Source organism: Balaenoptera ricei, chromosome 3 (assembly GCF_028023285.1).
Source record: "Balaenoptera ricei isolate mBalRic1 chromosome 3, mBalRic1.hap2, whole genome shotgun sequence".
Classification (NCBI taxonomy): Eukaryota; Metazoa; Chordata; class Mammalia; order Artiodactyla; family Balaenopteridae; genus Balaenoptera; species Balaenoptera ricei.
The window spans coordinates 122,520,604-122,544,096 of record NC_082641.1 but is presented as its reverse complement, the minus strand read 5'-3'; the positions used below and the strand labels follow the sequence as shown (position 1 = coordinate 122,544,096).

The following is a 23,493-nucleotide window of genomic DNA, read 5'->3' as shown; positions in this document are numbered from 1 at the left end:
TGCTAGGTTTTTAAAATTATTTTTGATATGATTTTAAACAAAATTGTTTTCTTGCTTTCTTTTTCTGACAGTTATCAGAGTATAGAAAAGCAACCGATTTCTGTATATTAATCTTGTCTCCTGCCACTTTGGTGAATTTATTAATCCTAATAGCTTTTAGGTGGAGCCTTTAGGGTTTTCTATATAAAGTATCTTGTCATCTGAAAATAGTGACACTTTTACTTCTTCTTTTCCAATTTAAATGCCTTTTTTTTTCTTATCTGACTTCTGTGGCTAAGACTTTCAAAATATGTTAAACAGAAGTGGTGAAACTGGGCATTCTTGTCTTATTCCTGAATTTAGAAGAAAGGCTTTCAGTTTTTCACCATTGTGTATGATGTTAGCTGGGGTTTTGTCATAAATGGCCTTAATTATGTTGAGATATATTTCCTCTGTACCTACTTTGATGAGAGTTTTTGTCATGAATGGATGTTGAATTTTGTCACATGCTTTTTCTGCATCTATTGAAATTATCATGTGATTTTTATCCTTTCTTTTGTTAAGGTGGTGTACCACGTTGACTGATTTACCAATGTTGAACCATCCTTGTGTTCCTGGAATAAATTGAACTTGATCAAGGTATGTGATCCTTTTTATATATTGTTGGATTCTGTTTGATAATATTTTGTTGAGGATTTTTGCATCTATATTCATCAAAAGTACTGGTCTGCAATTTTATTTTTCTGTAGTGTTTTTGGTTTTGGTTTCAGAGTAATGGTGGCCTTGTACAATGAATTTGGGAGTGTTTTGTCCTCTTCAATTTTTGAGAATATTTTGAGAAGGATAGTTATTAGTTCTTTTTATATGTTTGATAGAATTCCCATGTGACGCTGTCCAGTCATGGACTTTTGTTTGCTGCGAGTTTTTCTAATTGATAAGTTCAATTTCACTACTAGTGATTGATCTGTTCATTTTGTCTGTTTCTTCCTGATTAAGTCATGGTAGGTTGTATGTTTCTAGAAATTTGTCCATTTCTTCTAGGTTGTCCAATTTTTTGGCATAGAACTGTTCATAGTATTCTCTAAGGAGTTTTTGTTTCTCTGTGGTATCAGTCATTATTTCTTCTCTTTAATTTCTCATTTTGTTTATCTGGGTCCTCTCTCTTTTTTTTCTTAGCCTGGCTAAAGGTTTATCAATTTGTTTATCTTTTCAAAATATCAGCTCTTGGTTTCTTTATTCTTTTCTATTTTTTTAATCTCTATTTTATTTATTTCCTCCCAGATCTTTATTATTTCCTTTTTTCTGTTGACTTTGGGCTTTGCTTGTTCTTATTTTTCTGACTCATTTAGATGGTAGTTTAGGTTGTTTATTTGACATTTTCCTCATTTCTTTAGGAAGACTTGAATCGCTATGAACTTCCCTCTTAGAACTGCTTTTGTTGCACCCCGTAGATTTTGGAGTGTGGTATTTCCATTTTCATTTGTCTCAAGGTATTTTATGGTTTCTGCTTTGTCATTCACCCCCTGGTTTTTTAGTAGCATATTTTTTAGTCTCCATGTGTTTGCTCTTTTCCCATTTTTCCCTCTGTAATTGATTTCCAGTTTCACATGGTTATGGTCAGAAAAAAATGCTTGGTATATTTCCATCCTCTTGAATTTGTTGAGACTTGTTTTGTGGCCTGGTATGAGATCAATCCTGGAGAACATTCCAAGTGTACTTGAAAATAATATATATTCTGCTGTTTTTAGATGGAATGTTCTGTAGGTAACTATAAGTCCAGTTGATCTATTGTGTCATTTAAGACTGTTGTTGCCTTATTGATTTTCTGTCTGGATAATATTTCCATTGATGTCAGTGGAGAGTTAAAGCCTACTACTATTATTGTATTCCTCTCAATTTCTCCCTTTATATATCATATTATTTGCTTTATACATTTAGGTGCTCCTCTATTATGTGCATATACGTTAACAAGTGTATTATCCTCTTTTTCTATTGTTCCCTCATCCTTATATAATGCTCTTCTTTGTCTTTTCTTATAGCCTTTGTCTTAAAGTCTGTTTCATCTGATATGAGTATTACTACCCCCACTTTCTTGTCATTTTCATTTGCATGAAATATCTTTTTCCATCCCCTCACTTTCAGTCTGTATGTGTCTTTAGCCCTGAATTAAGTGTCTTGTAGGCAGTATATGAAGGGTCTTGTCTTTTTATCTGATAAGCCATCTTATGTCTTTTGATCAGAGCATTTAGTACATTGATATTTAAAGTAATTACTGATAAGTATGTACTTATTGTCATTTTATTGCATGTTTTTGGTTGCTTTTGTAGGTCTTCCCTGTTCATTTCTTCTTTTTGTTTCTTTTGTGGTTTGAAGGAAACTTTGGTTAACTTTAGTAGTATGCTTGTATTCCTTTCTTTTTCGTTTTTGTGCATTTGTTTTAGGTTTTTGATTTGTGGTTACCATGCAGTTTATATATGTTGACCTATAGTTATACCTACTTGTTTAAACTAGTAGTTATTTTAAGTTCAAACACATTCTAAAAGATCTACCTTTTTTACTCCCATCCCCCATATTTTGTGTTTTGATGTCTTATATCTTCATGCTTATCCCTTTAATGTAGTTATAGTTGCTTTTACAATTTTTTCTTTTAATTTACATACTGGCTTGTTTAGGTGGTTGATCCTGAGTACTTACTATATATTTTCATTTCCTTGAGGGATTTTCCCTTTCCTATAGATTCTTACTTTTTTATTTATAGAAGACCCTTTAACATCTCTTTTAGAGTAGGTTTAGTATTGCTGATTTCTTTTAGTTTTTCCTTGTCTGAGAAATTCTTTTTTTTTTTTTTTCACTTATTCAGAGACATTTTTTTTAAAACATCTTTATTGGAGTATAATTGCTTTACAATTGTGTGTTAGTTTCTGCTTTATAACAAAATGAATCAGCTATACATAAACATATGTCCCCATATCTCTTCCCTCTTGCACCTCCCTCCCTCCCACCCGCCCTATCCCACCCCTCTAGGTGGTCACAAAGCACTAAGCACTGAGCTGATCTCCCTGTGCTATGCGGCTGCCTCCCACTAGCTATCTATTTTACGTTTGGTAGTGTACATATGTCCATGCCACTCTCTCACTTTGTCCCAGCTTACCCTTCCCCCTCCCCGTATCCTCAAGTCCATTCTCTGGTAGGTCTGTGTCTTTATTTCTGTCTTGCCCCTAGGTTCTTCATGACCCTTTTTTTTTCTGGATTCCATATATATGTGTTAGCATATGGTATTTGTTTTTCTCTTTCTGACTTACTTCACTCTGTATGACAGACTCTAGGTCCATCCACCTCACTACAAATAACTCAATTTCATTGCTTTTTAGGGCTGAGTAATATTGCATTGTATATATGTGTCACATCTTCTTTATCCATTCATCTGTTGATGGACACTTAGGTTGCTTCCATGTCCTGGTTATTGTAAATAGAGCTGCAATGAACATTGTGGTACATGACTCTTTTTGAATTATGGTTTTCTCAGGGTATATGCCCAGTAGTGGGATTGCTGGGTCGTATGGTAGTTCTATCTTTAGCTTTTTAAGGAATCTCCATAGTGGCTGTATCAATTTACTTTCCCACCAACAGTGCAAGAGGGTTCCCTTTTCTCCACACCCTCTCCAGCATGTATTGTTTGTAGATTTTTTGATGATGGCCATCTGACTGGTGTGAGATGATATCTCATTTTAGTTTTGATTTGCATTTCCCTAATGATTAATGATGTTGCGCATTCTTTCATGTGTTTGTTGGCAATCTGTATATCTTCTTTGGAGAAATGTCTGTTTAGGTCTTCTGCCCATTTCTGGATTGGTTGTTTGTTTTTTTGATATTGAGCTGCATGAGCTGCTTGTAAATCTTGGAGATTAATCCTTTGTCAGTTGCTTCATTTGCAAATATTTTCTCCCATTCTGAGGGTTGTTTTTTGGTCTTGTTTATGGTTTCCTTTGCTGTGCAAAAGCTTTTAAGTTTCATTAGGTCCCATTTGTTTATTTTTGTTTTTATTTCCATTTCTCTAGGAGGTGGGTCAAGAAGGATCTTGCTGTGATTTATGTCATATAGTGTTCTGCCTATGTTTTCCTCTAAGAGTTTGATAGTGTCTGGCCTTACATTTAGGTCTTTATCCAGTTTGAGTTTATTTTTGTTGAGAAATTCTTTATCTCTCCTGTTCTAAATTATATGCTGCTGGGTAGAGTATCATCTGTTGGGATTTTTTTCCCTTTCACTACTTTATATCATGGCCCTTCTGGCCTTCAAACTTTCTGCAGAGAAATCAGTTGATAGCCTTATGGGGATTTCCTTGTATATGACTCTGTTTTTCCCTTGCTGCCTTTAGAATTCTATCTTTACCCTTTGCCACTTTAAATATGATATGTCTTGGTGTGTGTCTATTTGGGTTCATCTTGTTTGGGACACTCTGTGCTTCCTGTACCTGAAAATCTCTTTCCTTCCTCAGGTTTGGGAAGTTTCAGCCAAGATTTCCTCAAATACATTTTTGATACACTTCTTTTTCTCTTCTCCTTCTGGAACACCTATAATGCAATTGTTGGAACACTTTAATGTTATCCCAGAGATCTCAATAGATTGCTTCTTTTTTTTTTTTTTCATTTGTATTTCTTTCTGCTGTTCTGATTGGGTGATTTTCATTATTCTGTTTTCCAGCTCACTTGTGCATTATCATTTAGTGTGCTGTTCATTCCTTTTAGTCTTTTTAAAAAAAAAATTTAGCTATTGAATTATTCATTCTTGATTGGGTATTTTTTAAATATTTTTTTAGTTCCTTATTAAAAATATTCACTGTTTAGGTCAATTCTTTTCCCTAATTCAGCTAACATTCATATTACCAATGTTTTGAATTCTTTAACTGGTAAATTGTTTATTTGTTTCATTATTTTTTCAGGGGTTTTCTCTTGCTTTTTCAATTGAGAGTAGTTACCCCACATTTCCATTTTGCTTCATACTGTCTGTCTGTATGAATTTAGGTGAAACAGTTACCTACTGTGGTCTTGAAGTGGTGTTCTTGTGTGGGAGTGTCCTTATACAGACTGTGTGTGACCAGTGCCTTCTATGGGAGAGTTGGATTTGATGTGGATGCCAGTCCTGTTTTTCCTCAGTGTGTGCTGGCAGCTATCACATTGGTAGGGGGTTGAGCTGGAGAAGGAGGGGCTAGAGCCAGTGCTGGGTGTGAGTAGGAACTTCCTCTCTTGTCAGGGGTGGGGTCTGATCCCAAGTTGCTGAAGCAGAAGTCCTGAGTGTTGGGCTCTAGCTGGCTTTGTTCCAGTTAAGTGTGCATTTTTCTCTCTCCCTGCACTGGGACCTTTGCCCTAGAGGAGGGGAGTGCTGAAGCAAATGGGGCTCGTACATAGACCGAGGTCTGATGTGCTGCCTCTGTAGGTGTCTGCAGCCCCACTCAGAGGCAGCCTCAGGTGCAAGTCTCCTTTGTCTCTCAATGCTGATCACTGCCCTCTGGCTTCCATCACCCCTGCTCTCTTGTGGAACTGATCCACAGGGCTGCTGCATCCGATGGGGACTCTTGGCAGGTATTAGGAGGTTAGCTGTGGTGAAGGGGCCACCATCAGAGATTGGGCCGTTTCTGAGGTGCCGCTTGAGTAAACACCAGCAATGACCACCATCACCCTACCCAGGCTCTGCCCAGGGACCAGGTCACCTTTGTGTCCCATGGTCGAGTGTTTTCCCCAGTCGTGGATGCCCCAGGTCCATTGCTGCACTGTGGCATGGATTGAATGGGGCTGAAGCATTCACTCAACTTGGGGCAGGCTTGTGGCAAGGTGTTTCTGGGAAACCTGGCAGCAGGTAGGGCAGACGCTCCTCCACCCTGCCTCAAGGGCTAGCCCACATGTGTGCTCCTCGTGAGTGGAGTCCAGGCTTCCCCAGCGGCACTCCAACCAGCCAAGGGGGCTTGCCTTCTCCTCCACATAGGACCCCAAGACTGGGACACCCAATCTGTGCCTCGACCCACTCACTCCTTAGGGTTGGTGTGTGTAAGCTCCTTTTTCTTCTGAGTCCCCTCCCAGGGGCACAGGTCCTGACATGACTACTTTTCTTCCCTCCCTACCCAGTTACCTGTGGCTCTTTCTTACAGCATTTGTTGTCCAGGAGTCTTTCTGTCAGGTTCCAATCAGTTTTCTGTAGAATTGTTCCACATGTGGCTGTATTTTAGATGTGTTCATGGGGAGAGATGAGCTCCATGTCCTCTTACTCTGCCATCTTGACCTCCCCAGCCAAATAACTTATTTTTTAAATGTAAATCATTAAACACTATAGAGGCCCATGTGAAACAATTATAAATGGCAGATGTTAACATTAATCTTAAGGAAAATTACATTCCTGAGTCCCTTAGCCAAAATAATGGACCAGGTTATTGATGCTTTTTTCATGCACAGTGTTTTTTCCCATTATTTAATAAAAACAGCTTATTGAAATCTAAATGATATGAAACAGTCTTACTAGACTAAATTGCTTTTGTTTGCTTGCACAGTGTTATAACTTCACCTCAATTCTAAATAAATAATAGCCTCACCTTTAAGAAAACCATTTTGCTCACTGTTCAAGTAATAAATATATCTGATAATAAGAGGCAAAGGAATGAAACTGTTATCATTCATATCTTTGATTGTGTGAAAGATTTGTTACATTTTTATTAAAATACTAGTGGATTAGATAAACTAACTGCAGTGGAAGGAATATGCAATATCCCTGAATTGGTGATATTGAACTCCTCCCTTCCCAGTTTTATTGAGATATAATTGACATACAACGTTGTATTAATGTAAGGTATACATAAGGTATACATAATGACTTGGTATACATATATATGGCTAAACAATTACCACTGTAAGTTCAGTTAATATCCATCACTACATATAGTTATAAGTTGTTTTTTGTGTGTGTGTGATGAGAACTTTTAAGTTCTACTCTATTAGCAACTTTCAAATAACTGTACTGGTAAACATAGTAACCCTGCTGTATATTACATCCCCAGCACTTACTTATAACTGGAAGTTTTAACCTCTTGACCATCTTCATCCATTTCCCTACCCCTCACCTCCTGCCTTTGTCAACCACCAATCTATTCTCTGTTTCTATGAGTTCTTTTTTTTATTCAGATCCCACATGTATGTGAAATCATACAGTGTTTTTCTCTCTGGTTTATCTCACTTAGCATAATGCCTTCAAAGTCTATTTACGTTGTTGCAAGTGGCAGAATTTTCTTCTTTTTTATGGCTGAATATTATTCCACATTATTAATAATATCTCTATCTATATAAACATATACATATATATATATTCAAAAGCGCCAAGGCCAAGTAACACAGAGAAGGTTGAGTAACTCTTCTCGATTAAAAATACATTGCAATTAAATGCAATGTGTGACCCTAATTTTGATCTTGGACCATCAGAAAAATAGTTATAAAGGTCATTGTTGGAACAATTTATAAGACTTGGAATATGGCCCATGCACTAGATAATGGTATTACATCAATATAAAATTTCCTGATTTTTATGATTGCATTATGGCTATGGAAGAGAATGTCCTTACTCTTTATAAACACACCATGAAATAGATTAGTAAAGGAACATATTATCTCCTACTTACTCTTAATAGGTTCAGAATAAATAATTTGCATACAAATATAACCATATACATCTCTTTATTTACATCTCTGTATCTATCTAGAGGAAAAGAGAGAGATACAATAGAGGAAAATAGGAACAGTTAATGGATCTGATAAAGTGTATATGGAAGTAGTTTATACTGTTCTTGTAAATTTTCTATAATTTAAAATTATATCAAAATGAAAATTCCAAAAATGTTCTAGTTATAACTTACCCTTCTTTGTCTTATCACCTGACAATCTCAGCACTGAGCTCCAGTCCCATCACACAGCCTACCATGTGCTCTCCTGACTCTATACGTTTCAGCCCACTCTTTCCTCTCTCTCAAATTCCATATGCCTTCTCTGCCCATCTAAAGCCACACAAGACCTAGGCCAATGGTCATTACTTCTGAAAGGCTTCTAGAATTAGTCTAGCAGGACTTCTAGCCTTACTCAGATTTAATTGATCCTTCTCTGTTGTTTCACAGTATCTGATCCAGGTTGCTAATACAACATGCAAGTCAGAGTAGGCTAGGTTTTACTGTGGTAACGAGGACACAATCTCAGAGGGTTAAAACAACTGAGATTTCTTTCTCCTTATAGCTAAGTGTCTTGAGGATCAGCAGGTAGGGCTTTGTTCATGGCGGTCACTCAGGGTCTGAGGCTGATGGAAACTCTACCCTGACATGTGCTTCCATGATTGCACATCAGAGGGAAAGGAACATGGGAAATCATGAACTGGCTCTTCAAGCAAGCTCCTCATTAGAAATGGCTTAAGTAACTTCTGTTCATTTTTACTTGGTTAAAGAAGTCATATGAGCATGCGTAATTTCACAGGGGGTGGGAAGTGCAATCTTCTTGGAAGGAGACTATGGACGGCTCAAAGGTGTCCACTCACGGGGTTTTTTACATCACACAAACATTATTCGTGCATGTCAGTTTTCTTCAGTGAATTGTGACTGCAGCGTCTATGTCCTAGTCATCCTTGCATTCAACCCTTCAAGCCCAGTGTTTAGTACAAAGGAGGTGCTTAGTGCTTTTTGTCTGACTGAATGGACATCGAGAGACTTGCCCAAGGTCGTAGAGCCTGTGGGGTTTGGATCCTAGTCCTGTGCACTTTCCACTACACAATGCAATAAAAATCCCTAGACTTCCCTGATGTGGTCTCACTTTCATTAAGTTGCAATCTGCCAATAGGAACTACTCTAACTTTACTAGTTAATATTTTATAGGCCTCAGTCTATATGCAATAACCCATTTTAGAATATGCTTGCAGCCAAGAATACGAAAAAAATATAGTGATTAAAATCCCATAGATGAAAACACGTTTCATCATTTTTAACCTGCCATGATTTCTCACTTTTGCTTTTAAAAGAAGTCTTTCTTCCATTATTTCTCTTTCATGGCTCTTTTCATTGCAAACTTGACCACAGGGTCTTTTAGAATTGTATGCTTTTAATCACAAAGGCTAAGAAAATTCCAAAAGACTTAAAAGGTACAGAAAGTATCAAAGTCTAAAATAAATCTTCAAAGTAAATTTCACTGGGATGGCATATGTTCTTGGTTAACCCATGAAATTAAAAAATCTGATTGTGGTAGAATCAGATTCCCATTCATCTTTATTATTATTATTATTATTATTATTATTATTATTATTATTATTAATTTCTCAGGTCCCGGTGGAACACTGAACTACTAATAACCGTAACACTTTTCTCTTTGGAAACAAGAAGAGTGGAATTGACTGCGGCAACAGTGCTGAGCAGTGAGGTGCTCTGAGAGAGCTTTTGCCTGTTAGTTATATTGAATCATTATCACTTCAGTGAATGGTAACAAAATAGGCAATCTTGTGCAGATCAGGATGGCTTTCAGTGCAAGTCAGAATTTCAATGTGTGGCAGAAAATGAATAGAGATGATAAATTCAGGAGGCGGCATGCAGGAGTAACTGAAATGCAAAGCATCTGTTGTTGCCTGCATCCCAGGCAGCTTGAGTTATGTGGAGGGTTTCTTATTCTGCTGTAATGTCTGCCATGTTGAGGAGCCAGGTCAGGGATTGGGTAAGTATTGTGGCTACTTCTACCACCAACCACCGAGATAAGACAAAAGTAAAATTGCCTTGCTTACTCAGATTTCCAAATGCAGAATGGACCCAATTTGTATATCTTTGATTTGGGATGACGTTTCAGTATCTCCCTGTGAGCATGAGCAATCTCTTAAGTGACAGATCATTTTATGAGGCTTCTAAGATGAACAAGCCTGTTTTGCTAACATAAAATTGGCAGGAACTCGAGCTTGAAATTTGAATGGAGCCCAAACTGAATATTTGCACAAGTTTGAAGAGGCACAGATGATTTTATGCAAATTGTTTGTTTATGGAATGCTTCTCCTAGGCACATCTGCAGGCTCACGTGGGCTGAAAGTGCGAAAGAAGAGAGAAACAATTTAGTTAATATGACTATTGCCTTTTTTGGTGTGTTTCTCCCTAGTAGTTAGAAATTAAATTAAAAATTCATAATATCTAACATATATGCAGCACTTTTATTAAGATAGAACCTAGGCTAAGTGCTTTGAAATTACTTAGAGGTACAATTATTATTCTTATTTTACTGATGAGGAAAGTGAGGCTTAGGTAGATCAGGAGCTTAGCCAATGACCCACTGCAGTAAGTGGCAGATGGGGTTGTGAACATAGGCACTCTCTTTCCAGAATCCAGGCTGTCTAACTTATACCATACTATATGGACTTTCTTAGATAATACAGAGTAATTCTAGGGGATTGAGTTATTCTTTAATACGCACATGGACTAGTCTGATAAAAAAAATAACAGAAACTCAGATAAAAAACTTCAAATTTGTCACTCTTACCGTAAACTCTGCAGAACATTCTTTCTGGGATAGGGCTGCTCCATTCATTCCCAGGAAACTAAATAGAATACCCTGTTAAACTAATAGGCCTTTAGACTTTAACCGTCTAATCAGAGCCCTCCATAACATTATTAGTGAGAAAGATGGAGAATTCCTATCTTTTCCAATCTGATACATGCAATTCAGCTATTAGTATTACTGAGGCTTGACATAGTTTGCAGTAAAGGGTCCATTTATGGCTTATTTGATTGGACCTCCTTTCACTTCTATTTTCCCCATTCTCATGGTGAGAATTTGGAAAGTTAAGGTATTGGGCTAGAAGGACGATAGAAATGGATGAAGGGGACTTGGGAATTTATTGCAATTTAAGGGCTTATAATCTTAGGGATATCCTCCTTCCTGAGTAAGTTTTGGCCAGGCCAAAGATGCTGGAATCACCCCTGACTCCTTCTTTCTCTCATACCCCAACTGATGTATCAGCAATCCTATGAGACCTCCTTCAAAAGATACTTTGAATTTGGCCAGAAACCATTACTCCTGCCACCAGTACTCTAGGACGACCTCACGGCTCCTCTTACCTGGACTATTGCAACACTCTCTTCACTGGTCTCCTTGCTTCCACCCAATACCACTGTAGCTTAGCCTTCTTACAGAGGCTAGAGTGATTCTTTTAAAATGCGAGTCATACCCCCTTAACTCTTCCACCCAAACCCACTTCCCATCTCACTTAATGCCCTTTGGATCTCTCTGATCTCACTTCCCACCACCTTCCCATCTCACAACCCTGCTCCATCCACACCAGATGCCTCTCAGGATACTCCTGGCACAGAGCAGTTTCCCTGGACCCCCTCCCTGCCAGAAATCCTCTTTTCCTGGATCCCCTCAAGACTCTCCCTCACTTTGTTTAGATTTGTAAATGTTCAAAGAAACTTTCCTTCTTCCCATTTTTTTCCAAAACAATGCCTTTGACCACACTGTATACCCTTACCATGATTTATATTTCTCCTTAACGTTAATTATCACATGAGATATCCTATATTTAATATGTTCATTTGTTTATTGTCTGTCTTCCTTAAGTAGAATCCAAGTTCCATGAGAGTTTGGACTTGATTTATTTTGTTCACTGCTTAGTGTTTGATGAATGACTGAATGAGTGGCATGGAACAATGCTGTGGGACCAGTGAAATAGCTTTAGGGGGTTTTAGGTTTAGAGACCAGGAAACAGATGATAAAATTAAGGCCAATGTGTAAGAAATAATAATGTGTAAAATAATAATATGTAAAATAATAATGTGTAAAAAAACAGCATATTTGATAGGCACCCCCCAAATAGGCGCATTCCATAGGTATAACAAAATATTATTCCATAGGCATCCAAATTGTCCCTGAAAGTTGAGAAGGTCTAAATCAAATTTTGATGAAAGGAGTTTTGAAGGGAGGAAAGAAGAGTTTTGGGGGAAAATTCTGTCATCCAAAGTCTCTAAAATAATAGTTGAATGAGTATGTAGAGGTCAACCTGGAGTTTGGAGTTTTTTGTGTCTTTAAGACACAGCTCAAATTCCACATCTTAGCATATCAGGGACTTTGCTAAGTTATGACTTAAGTTGTCATGTCTAAATCTCTTAATGACTTCGTGATGTAGGCCATTGTGATTGTAGGTCAGAAAACTGAGGCTCAGAGATGTTAAATAATGTGTCCAAGGATGAACAGTTGCTATGATGACTCTCTTTTATGAAGCCTTACCCAGCTACTTTGGATCTTAAGGGATCTCTTTTTCCTTCTAGTTGCTGGACCATTTATGGGACTCTGACCATATACTGACATATTCTCAGATATTACATACCTATCTCATCAAGACATGTTGACCTGTTCTAAAAGAGTTTCTTTTTCTTCAAGTACATGTAGACTAAACAAATAGGACTGTATATATTCTATGAATGCCGTATTACATTGAATAAAAAGCCAGTTAATCTATGAAAAAAGCAATTCCAGTTTCTAGGAACAATTAATTTTAAAAGTATTGACACATTGAGATGACCACTCGTTTGCAATAGTTATTCTCTACGAAAGCCTCTGGTTATCACTTTTATTGAAGCATACTAGCATAGTCTTTCTACAGATATAAATATTTGATGATATGCTTTTTAATTTTTATAAAGAGAGCATTTTAGATTCTATAATTCTGCAAAATTTCATGTTGGAGAACTAACTGATAATATCAAAAGTATACATTTTAGAAATATGGAAGAGATTTCTTCCAACTATTCCAAAGATTCCAATTAAAGTTAGCATACACAAGAGGTTAAGAGTTAACTGTATAATGGTTAAGGCTTTAGTTTAGCCAACTAACTATGACACCTTGAGCAAGTTTCTTAACACCTCTGAGCCTCAGTTTCCTCATTTCTATAATGAGCTAATGCAGTTAAAGCATTTACCATGTTTACCAGCTTAGCACACAGAAAACACTTCATAAATGCTACTGATTATTGTGTTGTTATTACTGTTATTAGGAGGAGGTATAATATGACAGAAGATTGGAAATCCTACCCCAATTTTCTACCCCTAATATCAGTCTCTAAATCATGAATAGGAATGGGAATTATGCTAGAATATCACATAAATCAAAATCAATAGGAGGCAGAACTTGAGTCCTTTAAAATTATGGAAAGGCCACTTAAGTATAATGACAGAATGTAATTACACAGAGTTTCACTTCGTATGTGACATCCTGGCAAACAGAAAATAAAGCTGACATGGAACACATTTCTGTCGATATGAAACATTACTCCTCCCCTTCCTCATTTGTTACCAGGTTCTCTGTTATGTTGTTTTAAAGCCATTTTCTGGTGTGGTGCTCCTTCGTCTTGCTTCAATCGTTTTCTCAAAAATCTTGCCAGGAGATCTGAGAGCAGATGGTGACTTATTGTTTAAGAAAGTGGTACTTTTGCTGAGTGTTTGATCACACTTTTCTGTTGGGGACTGGCTTGTCAGCAACTTGTGCCATCAGGATAAGATACATGCCAAGGAAAATGAAAACGGCATATTTGCTAAGCCTTTCAGAGGATATATTGACAATTGCATCAAAACCTGAAAGTATGGCTTCAATTGTTAAAACATATGAAAGGAGTACTTTCATTTTGTCAAGTAAATCCAGGTTTGAAGGCTGTGTATGTACCATAATATGAAGACAAGCCATCTACACAGACACTAACCCTAACTTCTGAAAACATCTACCTAATAAAGGAAAGATAAAGATTGCTTCATTTAGTCAATAAACATTATTGAATACTCTATTCCTCGTGAATTGTGCTATGCACTGGAGGTGAATCAGACACAGTTTATAAGTTAACGTGATCCCAGTCTTGAGGGTGAGAAAACCATATTAACAGATAAATTAAGCTATGTAATGAAAAATGTGGTTATTCTTTACTTCCCTACCCCATAGATTCATTCTCTGTCTTTATGTTTCCTGCTCTGTGCCCTGAGAGACTGACCCCAATGAATTGCTCTCTTACCAGCTGCCTTCAGGTTGAGTTCAGCCAATGGCGTCATGGGCAAGACCCTCAGAGGCATGACGGTTTCCTCCCTCACTTCCTCCCAGCTTTCACACCTAGCTTCTAACAGTGGCTGTGTGCTTTCGTGTCTGCTACTCCTTCCATCCACTGCTCCTCCGCAGCTCCAACTCTCACTGGATTCTGGGCAACACTGCCTCTCCCTTCCCTGAAGGGAGGAAGCCTTCAAACCTGGGTTTATTTGAAAAACTGAAAATACTCCTTTCTTCCCACTTCAGCTCTCTTGGTGGTAGTGACTTCCATTGTTGCTATTCTCTGGGTGTCCCAATATTTCTTGCTTGTTCCCTTAACTGTGCATCCCTCAGAAGTGGACCTTTGTTTAAACTCTCTTCACTTAAAACAACTGACTTGAAGTCTGTTTCTTGCCAGAATTCTGACAGATATAAAGACTGTAATAGAGATACTAGTTTATTCAACATTCATTCAATCATAGACTATTTACTGAATGCCTATAGGTGACACTGCACTAGTTATAAGGTATACATCAGTACTTTCTAATAGAACTTGATGGAAATTTTCTGCACTGCCCAATATGCTAGCCACTAGGCATGTGTGATTATTGAACACTTGGAATGTGGCAAATGTGATTGAGCCATTGAAGTCTGAATTTTATTTAATGTTAATTAATTTAAATTTATGTAGCCACATGCAGCTATTGGTCAGTGGCTACTGTATTGGGTAGCACCAGTATGGACTCATTTTAACAGGAGCCTGAATAACTCTTCTGGCTACATGCACAGTTGGAGAAAGAGCCAGATTTGTTCTCAGATATGGCTAGGAAGGTGACATTTGAGCTGCTCTGTAGATGAGTGGGTCTTTACCAGGCAGAGAAATGTGGAGAGTGAATTCTGGGCAAAAGGAACATCTTATGTAAATGCTGAGAGGCTTTGGCATATGGAAGGTAAACTCAAGAGTATCACACAGTATTCAAAGCGGTTAGATCACAACGATTAAGAGGGATGTGTGGGAAAAGGAGCTGGGAACATGGGTTGGAGCTGCATGGTGATGAATCTTATTTCATGTCCATATTTTGCTAATCTTTTATACTCCATAATAACAGCACTGGGTAGGTCATTTTAAAACATGGATGTTAAGCATCATAGTAATGGTATATTTATATTCCTTTAAAAATATTCCACTGAGCTTTCAATTTCAAAAAATATTTTAGTGATTATTTACAGTATACTCAATTTTGTTGCCCTCTGTCTTTGGACTTTTTCTAGATACAGTGATCTAGCTTGATTCAAGGATGCCCAAGGTGTCACAGAGCATAGATGAGGTACATATAGACAAGACTTGAGAGGATCAGAGAAGAATTTCTGGATAAATTGTTAAGTCTATGTTTGGCCTAAAGAGTGGGTAAGGGTTTTCTAGGTGAATTTGTGTACCTGTGTGGGTTGGGTATTGGCTGGGGGGAGTGATGGGAGTGGAGCAGAATATGTTCCTGTCAGAAAACACTGAATGTGAGGTAATGACAGGAATGAGAGAAAGTTGGAGTGGTCTAAAGTATCAGATCTAAACAGATTTAAGTTATAAAACAATCACTCTGGATGGATATCTGTGTAGAATGGTTTGGAGAGATTAAGAATGGAATGCCAGTTAGAAGGCTGTAGTTACAATGCAGGGAAAACATAATGGTGATTGAACACAGGTAATATGTGTTTGAACACAGGTAATATGTGTTTGAACACAGGTTCTGAGAAATAATATATCTCATTTGTGATCTTTCACACTTCCAAAGCTTATTTATGTTTCTCTGAAAAGTAAAACAATGACTCCAGTTTTTTTCTGGGTCATAATAGTAGCTGTTATTTAACAAGTAATTATTATGTGCCACTCTTCCAAGCCTTTGTATGCTGTGTATTATCTTTACTTAATCATCAAAACAACCTTATTAGGCAGGTACTATTATGATCCCCTTATTTTACAGATGGACAAATGGAGGCTTAATGAAGTTAGGTAAAATTTTTAAGGTCACCCTTGGTAATACACAGAGCAGGATTTAAATTTTGGCCATCTGCTTCTAGAACAGACTATTAAGTTCTACCTTCTTCTGTAAACTTGCTAAAAATTACTCTGTGCTGATACTTGCTCAGCATTTGTTGATGAAGTTGTCTTTCCTTTTGTCTTGAATATTGAGTTAACCTGGAAATAAGATTATTTAATACAGAATAAACTTCAAAAGACTTATATCTGCCTTGTAGACTTTAAACAGGAGCGGATGGTCATTTTAAGAAGGATGGGAGAAAAATAAGTGTCAATGTAGCCAAGATCATCCCCTCTTAAGCCATCCAAAGAGATTACCTAATTTACTATACTGTGATTTTTCTTCCTAATATTCTTTTTTTTTTCTTTTTAAATTATTTATTTATTTATTTATTTTATTTATTTATGGCTGTGTTGGGTCTCCATTTCTGTGCGAGGGCTTTCTCCAGTTGCGGCAAGTGGGGACCACTCTACATCGCGGTGCGCGGGCCTCTCACCATCGCGGCCTCTCTTGGTGCGGAGCACAGGCTCCAGACGCGCAGGCTCAGCAGTTGTGGCTCATGGGCCTAGTTGCTCCACGGCATGTGGGATCCTCCCAGATCAGGGCTCGAACCCACGTCCCCTGCATTGGCAGGCAGACTCCCAACCACTGCGCCACCAGGGAAGCCCCCCTAATATTCTTTTTGATCAAAATACTTTTCAGTTTAAATATTTCAATGTGAATAATGTTAAATGTTAATATAATTATTTTAAAGAGATTTTAAGGGCACATGGTTGACAGATTTAGAAAATATCTTTTCTTTTCGTAGACCAGGTTATTGCCAATGAATACTGAAATATGTAAGTTACTGGATGCTTGATGAATATCTGTAGCTATTGGGATCTGTGTTTATAGGACTTACCTTAAGATCACCCATTGCAGTGTAGTATCATCAACTCTCATCTATTTTTTTTCTAGGGATTTTTCCTGTCCAAAGATAGATTCCAGCAAATTGAATTTAGAGATGTCCTTGACCAGAGAGTCCTGCAATGATACTATTTTAATAGAAAGTAGTTTATTGTTATTAGAAAAATTACCAAGAATATTTACTATAGGATGTAAATTTCTTCTCACTTCAAATATGTTGTACAAAGAATATAATTCGGTTAGAGGTGGGAAGTTGTCTGGGTGTCCTCAAAACCCAATACTAATTTAGCTCCTAGCTTAGCTATCTAACAACTCCCACTACTATGGCATTCACTTATGTATACTGGTGGTCCATCAGTCTTGCAGAATTCCATCATCATCATATGAGATGGCATTCACTGAAATAGATTATGCCAATCAGTTCAACCTTGTAAACTTCCCATTTTCCCACTGAATCTGACTTCATATTGATTTCCTCTCACAACAACCTGTCTTTCTTATAAATAGAATATTAGTTTTCATTAAAAAAACAAATAAAACAACAGCTATATGACAATGGGATGAAATGGAATGAGGGAGAAGAAGAGCTTATGACATTTAGTATCTTTTGACATTCTTCCTAACTGAATGCTTTGGATCTCATTCTTTAGTTGAGGGATGCTTCAAAAGAAACCATAGCACACACTAGTTTTTAGAATAATAACAATAGCAAGTCAATATTTAGAGATAAAACTTCTTAAGGTACAGAAATGTGGGACACTATGATATGTCTGGGAATCCAGGACCTTGAGAATTTTGGTTGTGTTGAAACATAGGATATGTGGGGAATATTTGTGAAAGGTGAGGCTTTAAAATGGTGTGAAGGCCAGGTCATGAAAGGTCCGGATCCACTCTAAAGAAGTTGGATTTTATCCATCTGCAATGGGGGACTGCTGAGGGCATTAAGTAGAGAAATTATATAAACACCAGAAAGCTCACTTGCACTTGCAATGATAAAACTGTAAGCCAGAGCTTTGTTATCATCAGACCTATAGCAGCATGGGATTTGGAAACTCAGCACTCCATTCTGGACCCACGTGTTATTTAACTAAAGGACTAGGGGACTCTCACCTCTTAAGCATTGATACCCAGCTTGGCACATGGAGATGGCTGATTTGGTTGAAGCTGAGAATGCTTGGCTGCATTGGAGTCTACCAATGGAGTTCTGCTCCTTTTTCTGGGGCTCCTAGAGCCAACAGAAATCAGTTGAAATCAGGTCAAGTTATCATCAGTGAACTAAAATCACAAGAGTGGTTAATCAACTGTTGTCAAGAGAAAATCCTAAGTCAACCATATGGGAAAATGAGGCTTATGAATCATAGCACCAGCTTGGCTTCAGCCCTCAGGCAAATGAAACTAAATCAGTAAAAATATATTCAGTAGAAACATGACTTGTTCTAATTCTGTCTAAGGCACCTCAGTTCTAGAAGCAGAGCACCCTCCACAGACCTAAAGAGAACAACTTTTTTTCTACCCCCGGAGTCAGACTGCAGGTTCAATGTGTTGGCCTGACTCTTTCCAACTGTGTAAATATTGGACAAGTAACTTAAATGCTCTAGTCCTCATTTTTTGCATCTTAAAAAAATTAAAAGTAAAACTGCCCAAATCTGCCTCAGAGGGCTTGTAAGCTCCCTTGTAAGGGACGCTGTTTATCACCTGTACAGCTGAGTCCCTACTGAATAGCACAGAATCAGGCACATGGCAGGCGTCTAATGGATGTTTGTGGAAGTTATGAATGAGTAAGTGAGGAGATCTAAATGCTGTAAGTACATCATGAAAATGCTTTGTAAGCCAGAGAATGCCATATGTATGGTGATATTATGATGCTTCACATTCTAAGCTCACTAAAAATCTACTCATGTTCACATCAAAAGTATATCACATATAAAAGATCTCCAATCACTTTTCCCCTAACACCAAAAAGAAAGAGCTAAACTAATTGTCACTTATTATTTTTTAGACCACAGTGTGCATTTTTTCTGTCATTCTTTATAACAATTCTAAGAAGTAGGAACTATCATTAGCCCAATTTATAGATGAGGAAATCCAGCCTGAGGTAGGCTAAGTAAATTCCCCAAGATAACACTGCAATAAGAGGTGGCGTCAAGACTCAATCCCAGGTTGGTCTGCTCCAAAGAACATGATCCATTCTACTTCTCAAATGAAAACCTTAGACTTTCCTTTTATTCTAAAATGTATTGTAGTTTAAAACAAAATCAAACGCCAAGCTGTCAGGTCCTACTGAGTCTACTCGGTGGAATAAGTCTACTTGGTGAAAATGGAATTACTGAATTAAACCGGGCATCATATTTAATTCAGTAGATGTCTTTTCAACCCCCAAACACTACAATTCTATTAACACTGTTTCTTCCTAAGGACACAATTTATTTGGCTTCATCTACATAAAATCAATATAGGAGGAAAGATTGGATTCTTCATTCACAGACCTGGGTTTCAATCACTTTTTGTATGCAATTCCACTTTTTAATCTATTACTTTTCATTTGTAAAGCATAAAATTCTCCTTAAACAATCAACGTCCTTCTCTAGAAGATGGTAGTTTGTTATTTATGCAATAACTTAATATATTTTTGATGCTTTTAGAAGTTGGAGGCATTATCCTAAGAAAAATGTAAAAAATACTGCCTAAAGGTCTAAGTAAAGTGTTATCATATTACAGTGAAAAGAAATGTAAAGTAGTTGAAGTCAAGCAAAAGGGAAGGTCATTATAAGTAAACAGGGGAAATTCATGGATGCCTTTTGCCAGAATTACTGCTTGGTTCACCCATTGTCTCTGTCTTTGCTTGTCCTTTGTTTCTTACTCTTCTCCTGTCTTCTCTCCTCTCTGCTCCTATCTCAACTCATCCTTTACGCACAGCCAGCTGTGCCTCAGGGGAACCTCAGCTCCTGCACCAGTCTCCCCCAAACCAACTTACTCAGTATTGGAGATATTATTTCAAAACCGTGGGAAAGGTGATCTAGTCAAGGACCCACTCTGTTCCACTCTGGTCAGGGCGGTTGGATTGCCATATTGCCTGTGATATTTACTGACATACACTGGCTCTCTAACAAAGGGTATAGGCCAAAAGAGGATAACTGATACTCTAATGTAAGAGGATGGCTCTTCTGAAAATACAACACAAATGGGAACATTATTAAAAGAATGATTAGCAACTCTGTGAAAGGAATGTCTGAGAATGTCATATACATATGTGCATCAAAGGAGATGGAATCTAAATTTTCAACTTCAAACACAAAATTAATTTCTATAAAATATTAAGTTCATGTATAAGTTCATGAAGAACCAATACACATTATCCCTTCGATACATTTGTTTTTAGTATAGGCTAAAAGTACATTATCCCCAAACAGTTCTCTGAATAATGAGAATACTATAGTGTTACTAAATTAATTTGGGTTATTTGATTGCTTTACAAAAATATTGGAAGGAAATATTACCTGAAAATAAAAGTACTATAAATATTTTAAATTTATAATTGGTATGGACTTTTATAACATACCCTTACTTATAGTTCAGTTGATCACAGTAGTTCAATTAAACCTTTTATAAGCCATTGAAGTCTGTTTATCTATTAGCATCCAAACATATCATCAAGAGAAATGAGAGCTCATCTAACTATTGTCATTAAATATTTCTGTCTTCTTTTATCCCTTAGCATCTCTGTGCTTCATTTCCTTCATCTGTCAAATGGAGATCCATCCATCTGAAAAAAAAAAAAAAAACCTTATTTTGAATACTTATTTTGAATAGGTACAAAGTATGGCACTACTAGTTACTGAGGGGTGTGCCTGGCTTGAACATTTCTCAGGCAACTTCTTGAGGGTCAAAGGAGCTGAAAGATGTAATGAATTGGAAAAGAATAAATTGTAACACACACACATGATATTGTTATTTTCTACTTTTGGATCCTGTAGAGTATCCAAGGAAACATAAAAGTCTTTTGGTCTTCCGGGCAACTAAAAATGGAAAGCTGCCACAGGAAGAATCCACTGCACAAATAGTGATTAATATGAAATAGCTAATTAGACTGAGCCCCTGGAGAAAGTACAAAAAGCTGAGAGATGGAGAGGTGCATATTGCTCTGTTTGTTCTACCAAAATGAAAGCCTTCTCCTGTTTACATTTCTTCTTATTAATATGCTACACGGACTACAGCAGATCCCATTTTATTCTGTTTGCAGGGCTATGAGAAGGTGACTCAGGGGCACCTAATGAAGAATGACAAGCACCTAATATCAGTCAAATGTTTCATTATTACTTTTACATTAATCTCCCCTTCTGCAAAGATTAGTCAATGCGCTTAACTGGAAAAACTAGGAGGAAATATGGACAGCATGGAGATCAAATTAATCCTGGCCTTTTGAACACAAGTAAAGAATTTGGATGAATACTGAAAAAGGTAGTAAAACAGGATTCCATTTGAACAAGAGCAATTTAACCACCACACAAAGCAGAATAGTCTGCATTTGGGCATCTATGGCTTCAATTGAACTCAGGAAGAACTGAGTGCTTTATAGATTGTGTGAGTCTTAGCTCAAGTCTGAACTGGCAAATAAAAAGTCCTGTACTTCCAGGTTGTATTATAAACTCAGAGTCCAGCCTCCGCGCCCCCCCACCACCACCTTTTAAAAGAAGTTTTCTGGATTATTTCTAGAAACATCTCTCAAGCACAGGAAGTAGACTTTCAGCAATTATCCATGCTCCCTGGACAGAAATTTCTCTGCTCCTCCTCTGAGTTCTTCTATCAGAGAAGTCCGGGGAGTTCTTCCAAGCTTAGACCATGGAGACAGCTTCCTGAGAACCGGGAAGAGAGGTGGGATAGAGTGAGCTCCATTTATCCACCTGAACCAGAGAAAGAAACTGTTTTCCTGTAAACTTGATCCAGTTCCTTTCGCACACTCACCAGTCATCTTCTGCCTAAATTGGCAAGGAGTGTTAAGTGGAAAGAACGCCGTTATCATAGCCATTTATTGAACTCTTGCTATTTGCTAGACACTGAAGTAAAGGGCTTTACATTTATGATTTGATTTAGCCTTCAAATGACATCAGTATATTTTTATTTTATAGATAAGGAGATTCAGCCTTTGTGCAGAAACCCTGAATGTTGAAGTAAAACGTGATTACTCAGGCAGAATTAAGTCCTTTTGGGATAGACGATAAAGATTCCAGTAGCAAGACATCTCTCCAAATAAAGCTGTCTTAGCCTCCCTGAACCTACCCTGTAAAATGAATCTGGATAGTTACGGTGCTGTGCTGGGAAACGGATTTTAATTTTGAAGTAAACGAAGTCTTTATAAAGTCAGCCATCTCTCTCCTAATACAACACTATATGTTACATTCAAAGCATGGGCATTACTATGCATCCAACAAAATCTTCTAGTTTCCCCTAGTCAGATGATCCTTTTTTAATTGTTGCTAGTCAGGACCAATGGGCCAGTATTACAGGGGGAGAAGTATAACTTTTTTTTTTAATACAACTTTCACATTCATATAGTCTGACTCTAAAATGGATTCTTTAAACCATTGCCATGTAACCTGCGGTCCAGGAATTAGTAGCATTTTCATCACCTTGTAATCTGCTAAAAAGGAAGAATTTCAAACTCTGCTCTAGGGCTACTGCATCATAATCTGCATTTAAACAAGATACCCACATAATTAGTATGCACATAAGAATTTAGTGGCATAGCTTTATGCCATCATTTCATTGGTGTTCAATCCTGGCTGGGTATCATAATCATTTTGGAGTTTTGTAAACCTACAGTCTTGCCAACCTCACTTTGGGGTGAGATTGGGGATACATAGGTTTGCTAAACTCCACTAGGGATTTTGATATTTAGCCAAAGTTAGTTTTGACCTCAGCCTTTGTGATTATCTAGGTAGGTAACAGAGACCTGGCCAAGGATGGAAAAACATCTCTCAAAGGTTGGGAACACTCTCTGGGTACAGTTTAAGATGGCAACAGCAGAAAGTCTTGTATTCTCTCCTGGGAGAGAAATTAAAGAATTTCTCCACTGAATTTTAAAGATGGTAAACCTTTCCAAAACCATTCTGTTGCTTCCTTTATCATATTCTCCCTCTTTTACCAAACTCTATCTACTCACCCTCCATTCACCACGAGAAAGAATAAGCAACAAAGAGTGTATAAAAATGAGAGATTCTTTCTTTTTTGTCCTCAATTCTGCTTCTGGGGAAGGAATGGAGCCAATAAAGATTGGGAAAACATTCTCCCCTATCTTCCTTTATGCTTTATAAGGCTACTTCATGTTCTTTTCTCACTAACCAACAAACGTCTAAACCTTTTGCCTTTTATGTGTCCTGACTTTATCTTATTATCTTTATTGATAATCTCTTTGGCCCAGAACATATTTTGGGAAAGTGAACATTTCAAAAGTGGGGTGTTCAGCAATTAAACCTTTCTACTGTCTTCAAGGCAGCAGAGCTAAAATGTGTTTGTTGAAATAACCATG

The 23,493-nt window shown here is 37.4% G+C and overlaps 1 long non-coding RNA gene across 1 annotated transcript in view; it reads left to right on the top strand.

The window, feature by feature from the left end:
* Window positions 1-23,493, top strand: part of LOC132362604 (uncharacterized) — a 129,302-nt gene that overhangs the window by 31,723 nt on the left and 74,086 nt on the right. Inside the window, exon 2 of the long non-coding RNA XR_009502405.1 lies at window positions 544-618. This is a non-coding gene — a long non-coding RNA (uncharacterized LOC132362604). The remainder of the gene's footprint in view (window positions 1-543; window positions 619-23,493) is intronic.